Below are 14,056 nucleotides of genomic sequence, written 5' to 3'. Positions count from 1 at the left end.
TTCTTTCCTTTTTTTTCCAGTTTTTCTAAAAAATTCATGAATTTTTTAAACCTATATATTAACAGAGTATATACCCCCCCCTAATGTGCAAATAGGCTATATACCCAGAATTTCATTCTGACTCTAAATATAAACTTCATTTGCATCACAAATTAAATTTACCCCCACCCCTAAATATATCCAAATCAGGGTATATATTTGCACATCATGGGGTGGGGGTAAAGTTCATTTGTGGTGCAAATGAAGGTTATATTTAAATTCAGAATGCAATTCTCGGTATATATTTCACATTAGGGGGGGGTATATAGCCTACTCTGTTAATATATAGGTTCTAAAAAATTCATGAATTTCTCAGAAAAACTGAAAAAACAAGGAAAGAAGTGAGGCTAAAGCCTGCTAAAGGTTTCCCCCCTGGAAATATGTTATACAGGATTATTTTCTATAATACGAAGTGAAAATTGTTTTCTTAATCTGTCTCCTTATGACCTCGAGTGGTCTAGAAATCATACCAAACAAGGTCGAAATTTGAAAAGCATATTATTGAAGTTAGTCTCCGTTGGCTTTGAAAATATTTTTCCTTGAACGGCAGGGAGTGAAAAGTACAGCATTTTTCCTGCTAGTGCCATATTCATCCGAATGTGGAAAAACCGTTTTAGGGTTTGTTTGTTACTTCTATTAGGGGGGGGGGGTACGAACCCTGGACATCATCATAGTCATCGCCATTATACAGGGAATTTCTCAAAACCCCCTAGATCTTTAATCGTCTCATCAAGTACTTCAATTTTAGTCTCGCAAATTAGCTTTTTAAGGTTTAGTAAACAGTTAGAACATATGATTATTAATTCCTTCTTGAAAGCTAATTCAGCAAGGATGGTATACAAGGATGGTTTGTTTTTTTTTTTTTTTTTTTTTTTTTTTTTTTTTTTTTTTTTTGTAAAGACCATACACTATAGTTTGATCACTTCGTGTATGTTTGTAACCTATTTATTGCAAAAAAAGAAGAAAAGAGAAGGTAATACTCATCCATTAGTACAGAAACGAGACACGTAGGCACAAAGGCTAATTTCAATACTTATAGGCCAACTGCTGCACAAAAAAAAGGATGAATCATTCTTTTATTGCTAACTTGAGATGACTCGCTTTCTGAGAAGCTCTGAAATTTTGGTTGTCGTAAGCCGAATATGGATATGATCAAAAGATTCAAGACACAACAATACAACATAAATAAGATGTACATGTCATACAAGTGCATAATCTTTTGTTTATTGGATACAATGTTTGGTTTGATAAATTAATATATTACTTCAGAAACGAGAAGTCAACCGAAAAACGAACAATTTTTCTAGTAATCAGAAACATCCTTTTTATATTGTAACGATTTTTCACCAGTCCTCTAGGAAAGAATATTTTAAAAGAACATATTCTTTTTTATTATTCTGGCAGTCTAGACAACCCCTTAAGACGATAACAATGACAAAATGTGTAACTATTAAGTACTAGTAACTGCAATTTACGGTAACTGGGGATTCCAAACCACACCGTTTTGTGAAAAAAGATACAACTTTGTAGAAAATGAGCAAATTGAATATTTTTTTTTCTTTTCTGTGGGATAGAAAGAAATTATGAACGGCGGAAAAATTTAAGGTATAACTGCAAACTGCAATAAAGAAGGACCAGGGACGTCAATTAGGGGGGACAGTTCACCCCATAGATTTTTCGTTGCCTCATTGACATTGAAAACTAAACTTTTTGGCATTTTCATAAAAAATAAAACACTTTTTTTGTATTCAGACCCATTTTGATTCCCTCCCTTGCATTTTCGTGAATTAACGCCCCTGGTTAGGACATAATAATGATAAGATTTGTTATCAGTTTTCCAAAAAGATTTAACAAAAAGGATAGAGAAAACATAAGGGAGAAAATAAGTTGGAATACAAATATAAAAAATGGTCAACTTCACGGAATGAATATAAAGAAAAACAAAACACAAAAGCCCTTAAGAAAAAGCCTGAACGCTTGAAAACACAAATCTTGGTTCGAGCCAATTAAAAACTTAAGGACACTCTAGACAGTCAATCATTTTGATCAAAAGCTTCCGTCAATCAATTGATTAAAGCATGATTGACCATCTAGGAACCTGTTTGACGCTTGAGTCAAGCGTTCACGGTGATTGATAGAAAGTTTGAATGTCTCAATCGGTTCCTAGGCGGTCAGTCATGCTTTAATCAATTGAGTGACGTAGTTGCATAATATTTATTAAAAAAAAACTTTTTCGAGAAAATAAGTTTTTCAAAGAAAAAACTTTACTGAAAAAATATAAATGTTTTCACTTTTATAACTTTAATAAATCAAATAATATTAACATTTTGATTACTAAATATCAGTATATGTATATTAAACTGAGAATGCACATTCATTTGTATTTTTTCAATAAAGTGTAAATTTTGTTGTGACCTTGGGAAGGCATAGGGGTTTTGCGCCCAACTTATGTTAATTTCTGCTCGTTTTGAGTCTGACTTGGTTAATTAGTGTAATTTCCGTTCGTTTTGGGTTTCACTTATTTATCGATGTTGGTTTGTGGTAGTGTTACGTTTGGTATGTTATTTGACTTTATTTTTGCCCTTTTTTCGTTTAATGGAGTTCTTTACTTTTCTCTGAAAAACTTATTTTCTGGAAAAAGTTTTTGTAATTAATTTCTGTTCGTTTTATATTGACAGTCTTTTAGGGAAAAAGGAAATAATACTTTAAATCTTTTCGTTTTTTAAGACTTTATAGCTTGGCCTGCTATTTGTGTGCTGGAGAAAAAATTTCAGAAATTTTTAACAAAATACACCCTTTTAAAAATCTGGACACAAATAGTACTGTTTAATTTAGTTTCATACATCTTCTAGTTGACCTGAAATGGAAAACTATATACCATTCGAACAAAAATCTGTTTAATTTGTTTGATTTCTTGGATTAACATGTGCTATTTTTATTTGACTAAATGTTAAGAACAGAAGCAGGCCCGAAGGTTTGAATATAATACCCTAAGTCGTTCTTGCGACACTGTTGAGACGTCTTTTTGGCAATAAGCATTATCACAGTGCATTTTTGCCCATTATTTTAAACATAATGGGAAAATGGGAGGGTGGGCGTGGGAGGATGGGAGTGGAAGGGGGATTAGTTGCCCCCCAATCACTTTCGACTATTAAAAAGGGCATCAGCCCTTTCTATTTTCAATCGAATGAGCCCATTTCGAAATTTCCACGACAACTCCTTCGATACGAAGTGGATGGATGGGGGATGGACATTGGACATGGGACATTGTGCTCACATCGTTCTTTACTTAGGGGATGGATGAGGGATGGATTGTCATCCTTAAAGACCTAATTTCCGAAACTTTCAACTGCGTTGAATAAAATGGCTATCTAAAAATTTTGATTGGATTTGTTTGGGGAAATGGTTGGCGTGAAAGGGGGTTAGTTACCCTCAAATCACTTTTGACTATTAAAAAGGGCACTAGCCCTTTGAATTTCCAATCGAATGAGCCTTTTTTGAAGTTTCTACGACAACGCCTTCTATAAATACCTCATATGCCCTAGGGAATAACTTACAACCCTTGCCCTGAAGGCTGTGGGGGAGTGTCCTCCTCCAAAAAATTATTTACATCTGGAAATCAACTACGCTGAACAAAATGGCTATCCCAAAATTTTGATTGGATGTGTTTGGGGGAATGGTTGGCGTGGAAGGGGTGTTAGTTGCCTTCCAATCACTTTCGACCATAAAAAGGGCACAAGCCACTCCAATTTCCAATTGAATGAGCCCTTTTTGAAGTTTCTACGACCACTACTTCGACAAGAAGTGCCCGGCTCTAGAGGAAAAAAATAATAAATGATACATTATGCCAACATCGTTCTTATATGCACTCAGGGCATAACTTAAAACCCTTGCCCCGAGGGTTGTGGGGAGTATCCTCCTCAAAAACATATTTTCTATCTGGAAATCAATTACGCTGAACAAAATCTCAAAATGTTGATTGGATGTGTTTGGGGGAATAATGGGCGTGGGGAGGATAGTTGCCCTCCAATCACTTTCGACTATTAAAAAGGGTACTAGCCCTTTGAACTTCCAATCGAATGAGCCTTTTTTGAAGTTTCTACAACAACACCTTCTTTAAAAACCTTATATGCCCCCAGGGCATAACTTTAAACCCGTACCCTGAAGGTTGTGGGGGAGTGTCCTCCTCAAAAACATATTTTCTATCTGGAAATCAACTACGCTGAACAAAATGGCTATCTCAAAATTTTGATTGGATGTGTTTGGGGGAATGGTGGGCGTGGGGGGGCTAGTTGCCCTCCAATCACTTTCGACTATTAAAAAGAGCACTAGCCACTCCAATTTCCAATTGAATGAGCCCTTTTTGAAGTTTCTACGACAACTCCTTCGATACGAAGTGCCCTGGTATGGAGAAAAAAAAATATTGTGCCAACATCGTTCTTTTCTTAGGCAGCGCTAACGCGCTGCCTATGATTTGCGTAATTTCCCCGTAGTAGCATAATATTTGTAGGCATGAATATATAATGAGTTCGGAGGTTATAGGCTTGAGATTGTCTTTGCAGAATTTCGACTCTTGTTGATAGAAGAGCATCGTCAAGTGCTGAAAACTATGTTGTGACCAAGATTGGCCCAGGATTGCATAAAGCCTTCATTCATACTAGAGGTCCCAGGGACTGCTTGCAGCCCGGTTCTAAGCCGGCTTAAGCACTTCGGTGTATATCTCAGGGGTAGGAAGAATGAAATTAGGTGATATAGAATTTGTTTACTCAGGCAGGAAGGATGGGGTACAAAGACAGGGAGTAGGGCTCATAATGAATAAGGAAGCTGCTAAGTTTTGTTTAGACTGGGAAGGTATTAATAGTAGGATACTAATTGCTCATTTTACGACTAAAAAAGATCAGGGTACCAGTTATAGTAGTATAAGCCCCTGTAGAAACAACTGACGGAGATACTAGTGACTCAGATGAATTTTACTCACCGTCACGGGAGCAAATATACAGGGTCCGAGGTACAAATATGATGTTTTTACCAGCAGATTTTAACGCCCAGGTAGGTAGAAATAATGATAGATGGTATCCTAGCCTAGGTACATTTGATGTAGGAAAAGAAAACAGTAATGGATACAGACTTTTGCAATTTTGTAGGTATAGCAATCTAGTTATAACCAATACGGTGTTTGGTCATAAAATAACATAAATTAACATGGTATTCACGTGATGGTAAGACAGAAAAACTTAATGATTATGATATAGTAAACTGAAGACTGGCAGGATCAATACCAGATACTAGAGTATATATGAGTGCTGTTACTGATGTTAAAAGTAAAGACCACCATCTAGTAGTGTCTAAGGTTAATTTAAAGCTGAAACTTCGGAAGGGTAATTACCTCCCGGGAAGTTATGATGTTGGTAGACTCCATGATGAGAATTTGAGAGAGACTTTCCCGGAACAGTTGAATACTAAACTTCAGAGCTTAAAATTTGACAATGTGGAAGATGGTTGGAATAATTTTAGAAAAAATAATTTGTGAAGCTGCTGAAGGTGTTTTGAGGAAGAAAGCTAGGACTGCAGCTAAGAATATTAGTGAAAAACCTCATGTTTAGTAGAAAGGAGAAGGGACTAGTACAAGAATTATCTGAGTGATAGATCATGTTAAAACAAAAGGAATGTAAAGAAAATGGAGAAAACATTAAAATATGAAATAAGGAGGTATGAAGTTGAGGCTATGGATAAAACTATCGAGGATCTGGAAGATACAGCTAGACGGCATGATAGTAAAATACTGTAATGGCATGTTAACAAATTGAGAGGGAGTAGTCAATAAGGACTTATCCCAGTTAAAGATGGTAATGGAGCCACAATTAGTGATAAGGAAAGAGTTAAAGAGAGATGGACAGAACATTTTGAGAATTTGCCAAACCGAGATAGAGTTGCAGGAAAAGATATACAGGAAAATGAAAAAGTTTGTGATACCTTGGATGTGATGGAAGATTTGTTTTGCAAGGAATAATTAGCGATAGTACTAAAATGATAAAAAATAATAAGGCTCAAGGTGCTGATAGTGTGGTTAATGAGTTTCTTAAATATGGTGGTTCAGTGGTTAGAAATAAGTTACTGAAGATTATGAATATGAATTTTGAAAAGTGGGAAGCACCTAACGATTTTAGGAAAACCTTAATTAAGCTACTTTATAAGAAAGTGATAAGAGTGAGTTTGTAATTATTGGGGCACTAGTCTGGTCTCTGTAGGTAGCAAATTACTTTGTAATATGATACTTTTTAGACTGAAAGATGCTGAAGACAAATTTTTAAGAGAAGAACCGTGCGGTTTTAGAAAAGGTAGAGGATGTGTTACCAAATTTTCACTCTTAGGTTAATAATTGAGAAGTGCCTGAGTTGTTAAACACCTTTGGTCCTCAGTTTTATAGATTATGAGCAAGCGTTTAATTCTGTTGATAGAAGAGCTTTAGAAAAGGTTTTATCCTTGTATGGTATACCAGACAAATACATTAAAGTGATTGGTGATATGTACGAGAATAGCACTGCTGCGGTAAAGGTAGGAAATGAGGTTAGCATCTGGTTTTGTATTAAATCAGGAGTTAAGCAGGGTTGTATTCTATCGCCCTTTATATGGATTATTTCGATGGACTTTTTTTTCAGGTGCACAGGAAAGGCAATGGGAGACCACGGAATTAAATGGGGAGGAAAAAGTCTCCTGGACTTACGATTATGCTGATGATTTAAGCATCCTAAAGGAAAGTGTGAGCAAGCTGAATGAACTTTTTGAGGTTTTGCGAGTCCAGAGTGCTAGAATACGTTTGAAAATTAATGTTAAGAAGATTAAGTCACTAAGGCTGGGAATAAGTGAAGATGAAAAGGTGACGTTGGGTAATGAAAAGATTGATCAGATGGGCAGCTTCACTTACCTTGGTAGCATTATTAGTAAAGACAGTGAGAGCAGAGAAGATATTAAAAGTAGAATAGACAAGGCTCAGGGTGTTTTTTCTCAGTCAAAAAAGTTTGGAAGAACAGGAAGATAAGTCTGCAAACCAAGCTTAGAATATTGGAAGCTACAGTGATGACAGTGGTCAAATATGGTTCTGAAGCATGGGCGCTCTGAAAAGCAGATGAAGATTTGCTAGATGTTTTCCAGAGAAATTGCTTACGGATTGTTCCGGGTACCCGGCTGACTGACCATATTTCAAACAGTAGGCTTTCAATACCGCTTTCTAGGGCTATAATGAAAGAAAGGTTGAGGTGGCTGGGGAACGTTGTTCGAATGAAGGATGACAGATTGCCGAAGATTGTCCTTCTCAGCCAACCGTCTAGGACTAAACGGAAAGCAGGTCGTCCTCGTCTGGGGTGGGAGGACGTCATAAAGAAAGATTTAAACGAAATGGGAACTTCCTGGGAGGGTGTAAAAAAGAAGGCTTTGAATAGATTGGGATGGAGGAGGAGCGTGCGTAGCTTTGTTGGCCTTAGGTGACTTGGTGCTGCGGTGAGTTGTTAGTAATAAAAATAGTAGTATTACGGAAGCTTTATGATCAAAGTGATTGACCGTCTAGGGTGTCTAGGCCAAATTTTTGTATCCCGTCTATAACAAGGATAAAAATATATCTCAAGGTAATTACTTGTTCACATACTTTTGTGATGCTCTTGGATAATTTCTAGCGACAATGGCTTGCTCACAGAACCTTCGGTTTACGGATATGGCGATACACAATAACCAAATAATTTAACAGGACCTTATTGTTCACAGGGCACTTTCTTCTGGCACTAAATTCACTGAATACTGTCAGATCGCAAGCATACCCCACTAAAGGCGCCACGCAACACTAAGTCTGTAAAATGTTCCAACTCCAGAAGAATGTTAAAAAAAACATTTATCTTTTCTTCATTGTAAAACCAGAAACAAAATCTTAACGGTAAGAACTTATTCCGGGTTTAGTTAGTTTTACAAAACGATTTAGTTTTATAAAGTATTAAACACTTTTAACAATCTTCTTTACAGTTTCATATTAGAAAACAGTAATGCTGCTTTTTACAAAATTACAAAAAAAATTGTTAAACTTTTGTTTAATGAGGTGACCAGATTAAATGGATGATTGTAATAATATTAAAAATATCCAGTCCATGATATCATCTATCAAATTGGTAGTTCTTAATTTCTTTGTTATATTGATAGGTCTTTATTAAGTCGATAGTAAAACGACAACAAAATCTAAGGTCTTGCAAAAATGTCCTCATGTAACGCCTTGAAGGCAACACCAATAACTTAATTGAGCCCAGTCACAAGGTTATATTTTTACATTATGACAGTAATCTAGATTAATGTTTTCGCCATAATTGGAATTGAAAAACTCCATTAGGCTGACTGTAGCAACCCAAAAAATATTGTTACACAACATGCGTTTTACATAAGGGGAGAAAAACTGAAGAATATGCTTAGAGTTTTCGAATCAAGGAGGCACATCAAGGAGGCACACTTGTGCCTCTATAAAGAGGCGACCCACCACAATGTTAAGCGATTTCCGGTCCTAGCGGTCGCAGAGAGACAGCGGTGATCGCATTTTGTAGCCCAAGCTCAAACTAAGAAACGTGCAAAATTTCACCCCCCTCCGACTTTATCTTCATGGGTAAAAGTGGGCCGGAAGTTTCAACCCTCCAACCAAAGCCCCCCTTTAACGTTGTCTGATTGGGCTGAAATTTAGAGGTTAAGCTTTACTCGGGCCCGGGAGCTTATCCTCGAAATTTCAGCTTAATCAGATCACTCCTTCCATGTTTTCCAAAAACCAAATATAGCCACTTAATGTTCATTTCTCTTTTTTTTTATCAGCCACGCCTACAGGCCACAGTTGGCACCGGATCCGGGTGAATGAGGAATCATTCGAAGCGGAATTCGACCTGTTAGGGCCTTTTGATATTTTCAGACCGAAAAAATTATCCCCCGAATTTACATTTACGAAAAACCTCGTTTTCCTATAAGAGCCCATGTTAATTTTTCCCACCACAGTTAACGTTGTCTGATCGGGCTGAAATCTAGAGGATAAGCTTTCCTGGGGCCTTCAGCTCAATCCGATCACTCCTTCCCTGTTTTCCAAAAACCAAATATCAAGTTTTGTGGGGATTTGCTTGCGTCAAAAATACATCGCACAGAATAAAAATAATGTAATGTCTCTGTGGTACAGTGGTCGCTATTCCTGACTGTCAGGCGGAAGATCCGAGTTCGATTCTCCGCCAGAGAAATTTTTTTATATTGAATTTAAAGTTTAAAAAAGAAACTCAGTTTCTTTTTTAAATCCAATCTATTAAATCCTTCGGCTCAACAAGCGTCTCCAGAAGAATATCACAGTTGGCCTTCAGGATACAGGTAAGTCTCCACTGCTGTGATAACATTGGGCCTGGGGCGGCTGATAAAAATCTTACTGTGCATTTGATTTGAGTATTCAGGAATTAAAAGCCTTAACACAAGAATCTTCAAAAGCGGGGGTGTAAACTTTGGAAATAGGTTTTTCTTGGTTAAAACCAATAATTAAAATTCTAAGTATATGTCAGAAATTCATATGTATAATCCTTCCCAATGTCACTTGAACCCAGAATAACCCCACTATCTAAAATACAAACATTATAAATTATCAACAATCAACAACCCCACTTCTTAGAAATTCTCTTTATCAGAAGTTTACAGTTCTGTCAAATGCCCGGATGTGTATATGCAGATTTTGCTGAATATAAGTTACCAATTTAGATTATTTGAGTCAGTTCGAATTCTGTATCTGTCCTCGCCATATGTACAATCATTGTATTATGTGTATAAATAAATGTTTTAGACTCTAAACATAATCTATGTGATGGTTAGAGGTTCTAGACATCCTCCACCGGTAGAACCCAGATAATAGGCCAACGCTACCATAAGGCCCTAAAGAGAAGAAGTCTCACTGTACAGAGAAGTAGACATATAGAAAGGGTGATCGTTTAAACTTGGGAGGGGGCTCATTGAATTGGTAATCAAAAGTTCTAGTGCCTTTTTTAAGATTCAGAGTGATAGGAGGGTGGATATTCCCCCCCCCCCGACAAACCTCGGGTTTTCCCAAAATGCATCTGATAGAAATCTTGAGATGTTCATTTGTTGTCGTAGAAACTTGAAAACCGCTCATTCGATTGGAAATTGAAAGGGCCAGTGCCCTTATTAATAGTCGAAAGTGATTGGAGGGCAACTGAACCCCCTCCCACGCCCACCATTTACCCAAACACATCCAATCAAAATTTCGAGATAGCCTATGTTCAACATAATGGAGAGGTCCGGAAATTATATCTTTGAGGATGACAACCATCCCCCACCCCACAACCCATATGTCCTGTGGGCATATAAAGTACAAATAGAAGGGGTGATCGTGTTGACTTCGGAGGGGACTCTTTGGATTGGTAATCAGAAGTTCTAGTGCCCTTTGTAAGGTTCAGAGTGACCGAAGGGTGGATAACCCTCACCCCTGAAAACTCAAAACGAGCAAAAACTAACATGAGTAGGGCTGATAACTCCCATGCCTTATCAAGACCAGAACACAATTTGCGCTTTACTGAAAAGAAAATACTTTTGAAATGTTTTACCTTTCTTACTTTCACAAATAAAAAATTATCAAAACCTTAAGGAACAAATGTCAGTACATGTCAATTAAACTGACAATCCACGGTCATTGTTTTTTTTTTTTTTTGTAGTTTTCAGTAAAGCGAATTGTCAGCAAATGTTTCAGCAAATTGTCTTCTGGTCTTGAGAAGGCATGGGGGTTATCAGCCCTATTCATGTTAATTTTTGCTTGTTTTGAGTTTGACTTGGCTATCTATTGTAATTTCTGTTCGTTTTGAGTTTCATTTAGATTTTAATAGTGATTTGTGGTAGTTTTACGTTTTGAAGATTATTTGACTTGATTTTTGTTCATTCTTGGCTCAAAGGAGCTCTTTACTTTTCTTTGAAAAACTTGTCTTGTGGAAAAAGTTTTTTAAATTAATAACGTCACCAAGGCCACTCAATTCCTTCAATCTTGATTCTTCCTTTTGGACCAATTTTTATTAATACTGTCTTCGAGCTCAGAGCAATACATGGCCCCCTCTTACATGGAGAAGCCAGTTCCTTAGAATCAGGGGAACGTAGCCACCATACAAAGAGAGTTTTGTCAGAAATGTGCTGAAAAGTTTGCTGTGTTTTTTATTTATTTATTTTTTTGCAGTTTTTTTTCCCAGGCGAAATTTCTTTGCGCTTGGTCTCTGGCCAAAGAAAACCTCTCATTAACAGACTGGAAAGACCTGCCCTATTAACTCTATTTTGAATCTTCTGAAGTGATGTCAGCATCATTCCGGAGCACCAGCATACAGAGGGCATCGATATTCGGTAACGGGTGCGATGTAAGACTTGAAAAGTGGGATGATCGAGCTTAGCGCTAGAAAATTTTTGCAGCGAAGGGTTATCCCTAGCTTTCTTGCGCTTGATGTTCTCACCTGATCAAGGTGGGTGTTCCAGGAAAGATCTGTGGAAAAGTAGATTCCAAAGAGACGAGGTTCGTCGACTTTGTATAATTTCGGTCAAGAAGTTGAAGCTGGGGTGTATCTGTTGTATTTCTGATCGGGAGATCAGCAGCTCTTTTGTTTTCGATGAATTAAATCTGACATCCCAGGGAACACACAACTTTTCAATTTCCAAAAGATCTGTCTGTAGTGGCAGAAAAGCTTTGATTGGGTCATCGTGTTTTGTGATAACTAAATGTATTGTGGTGTCATCGGCAAAGTGATGTAAAGGGCTCGCAAGGTTATCTCTTATGTCATTTATGTAAAGAATGAAAAGAGTAAATCCCAATATACCACTCTGGGGTACGCTTGCCTTTATTTGATGTTCGAGGGAATTGAACCCGTTAAGAACAACCTCTGCTGAACGATCAAAAACAAGTAGAAATTAAACAAAAAAAAACCGAAACTTTTAAAAAGATTTTTTCAAAAGAAAACAAAGAGCAACATTAAGAGTAAAAACAAATAAAATGATCCTATAAATAAAAGGTGTAGCATCTTCAACCCCTTTTCTTTACGCTAAAGTTTGACTCATTTACCCAATACTTCAGGAACAAATGCTCTGTCGCAAGGGTAATGATAATGAGATAAAAGTATGTTTCACAATGCCTCAAGAATGGAAAGGGCATACTGATGTACATTTACTTTAAAAAAGTAAAAGTAAAAAAGTATTCAGGTCTATTTTTTTAAGTGATGGGTAAAGAACGGGTGTTACCATTTCATCTAACCGGCACAAGCACTAAACGTCATTTCGTCGACAAGAAAAATCCGTCAGAACATCGACAGTCACAGTCACTACCCGTCAGAACGTCGACAGTCATGATATCAAGACGTCAGTTAATCGACAGCCACAATCGCTACTCGTCGGAACGTCGACAGTCATAACATCGACAGTTATAACATCGACACTTCATAACATCTAAAAAATTTTTTTAGATGTTATGACGTTTCGATGCTATGACTGTCGGGGGAATGCACCAGAACATCGATACGTCAGGACCACTACCGTCAGAAAATCGACAAAATCCGTCATAACATCGACAAAAAATCCATTAGACCAACGACAGTCATAACATCGACACGACAGGACATCGACAGTCACAATCGCTACCCGTCAGAACATCGACAGTCATAACATCGACACGTCATAGCATCTAAAATTTTAAAACTTTTGTTGTTTGGGGTTTAGGGGGGAAAAGGTAACTAGGTTAGGTTACGTATTTAATAATTGCTATGCCTTACCCCCACCCCCCTGATGCGCAAATATATAGCCGAAATTTGTTTCTAAACTATTATATACGTATTACTATTATATAAACTTATACATTTTTTTTATAACGAAAACCCGTCAGAACCACTAACCCTCAGAACGTCGACAGTCATAACATCGCGACGTCATAACATCTAAGAATTTTTTCATAACGAAAATCCATCAGAACCACTAACCGTCAGAACGTCGACAGTCATAACATAGACACGTCATAACATCTAAAAAAAGATTTAGATACGGGTAGCGATTGTGACTGTCGATGAACTGACGTGTCGATGTTATGACTGTCGACGTTCTGACGTGTAGCGATTGTGATTGTCGATGAACTGACGTGTCGATGTTATGACAGTCAACGTTCTGACAGGTAGCGATTGTGACTGTCAATGTCCTGACGGGTCGATGTTCTGACGGATTTTCCTTGTCGACGAAATACGTTTAGTGCTTGTGACGGTTGTTTGAAATGATAGCATCTCACTGTCGACGTTCTGATGGTTAGTGGTTCTGACGGATTTTCGTTATGTAAAATTTTTTTTTTAATTTATATAAAAGTAATAAGTACATAAAAGTTTAGAAACAAATTTCGGCTATATATTTGCACATCAGGGGATGGGGGTAAAGCATAGCATATATTAAATACGTAAACTAACCTAACTTAGGTACCTTTCCCCCCTAAACCCCAAAAAACTCAAGTTTTAAAATGTTAGATGTTCTGAATTTTTTTTTAGATGTTATGACGTGTCGATGTTATGACTGTCGACGTTCTGACGGTTAGTGGTTCTGACGGATTTTCGTTACGAAAAAAAAATGGATGTTATGATGTGTCGATGTTATGACTGTCGACATCCTGATGGGTAGCGATTGCGACTGTCGATGAACTGACGTCTTGATGTTATGACTGTCAACGTTCTGACGGGTAGCGATTGTGACTGTCGATGAACTGACGTGTCGATGTTCTTACGGGTAGCGATTTTGACTGTCGATATCTTGATATGTCGATGTTATACTGCCGATGTCTTGACGTGTCAATGTCCAGACGTGTCGATGTTCTGACGGACTTTTTGTCGATGTTATGATGGATTTTATTATAACTTTGAGCAGGAAACTCTCCCCGAAGTCTTCAGGGCGAGGGTTATAAATTATACCCTGGGGGCATATAAGGTTTTTGATGAAATGTGTAACTAACCCCCTCTCA

General features: G+C 37.3%; 1 protein-coding gene across 1 annotated transcript in view; it reads right to left on the bottom strand.

Annotated features, from left to right (window-relative positions):
• The window catches only part of LOC148949350 (uncharacterized), a 177,224-nt gene that overhangs the window by 81,641 nt on the left and 81,527 nt on the right, over window positions 1-14,056 (bottom strand). The gene's annotated exons all lie outside the window — the stretch shown is intronic.

Source organism: Artemia sp. Qi Xiang Cuo, chromosome 8 (assembly GCF_049724085.1).
Source record: "Artemia sp. Qi Xiang Cuo chromosome 8, ASM4972408v1, whole genome shotgun sequence".
Classification (NCBI taxonomy): domain Eukaryota; kingdom Metazoa; phylum Arthropoda; class Branchiopoda; order Anostraca; family Artemiidae; genus Artemia; species Artemia sp. Qi Xiang Cuo.
Note: the sequence above shows the minus strand (reverse complement) of the source record. Positions and strands in the feature narration are given on the sequence as shown.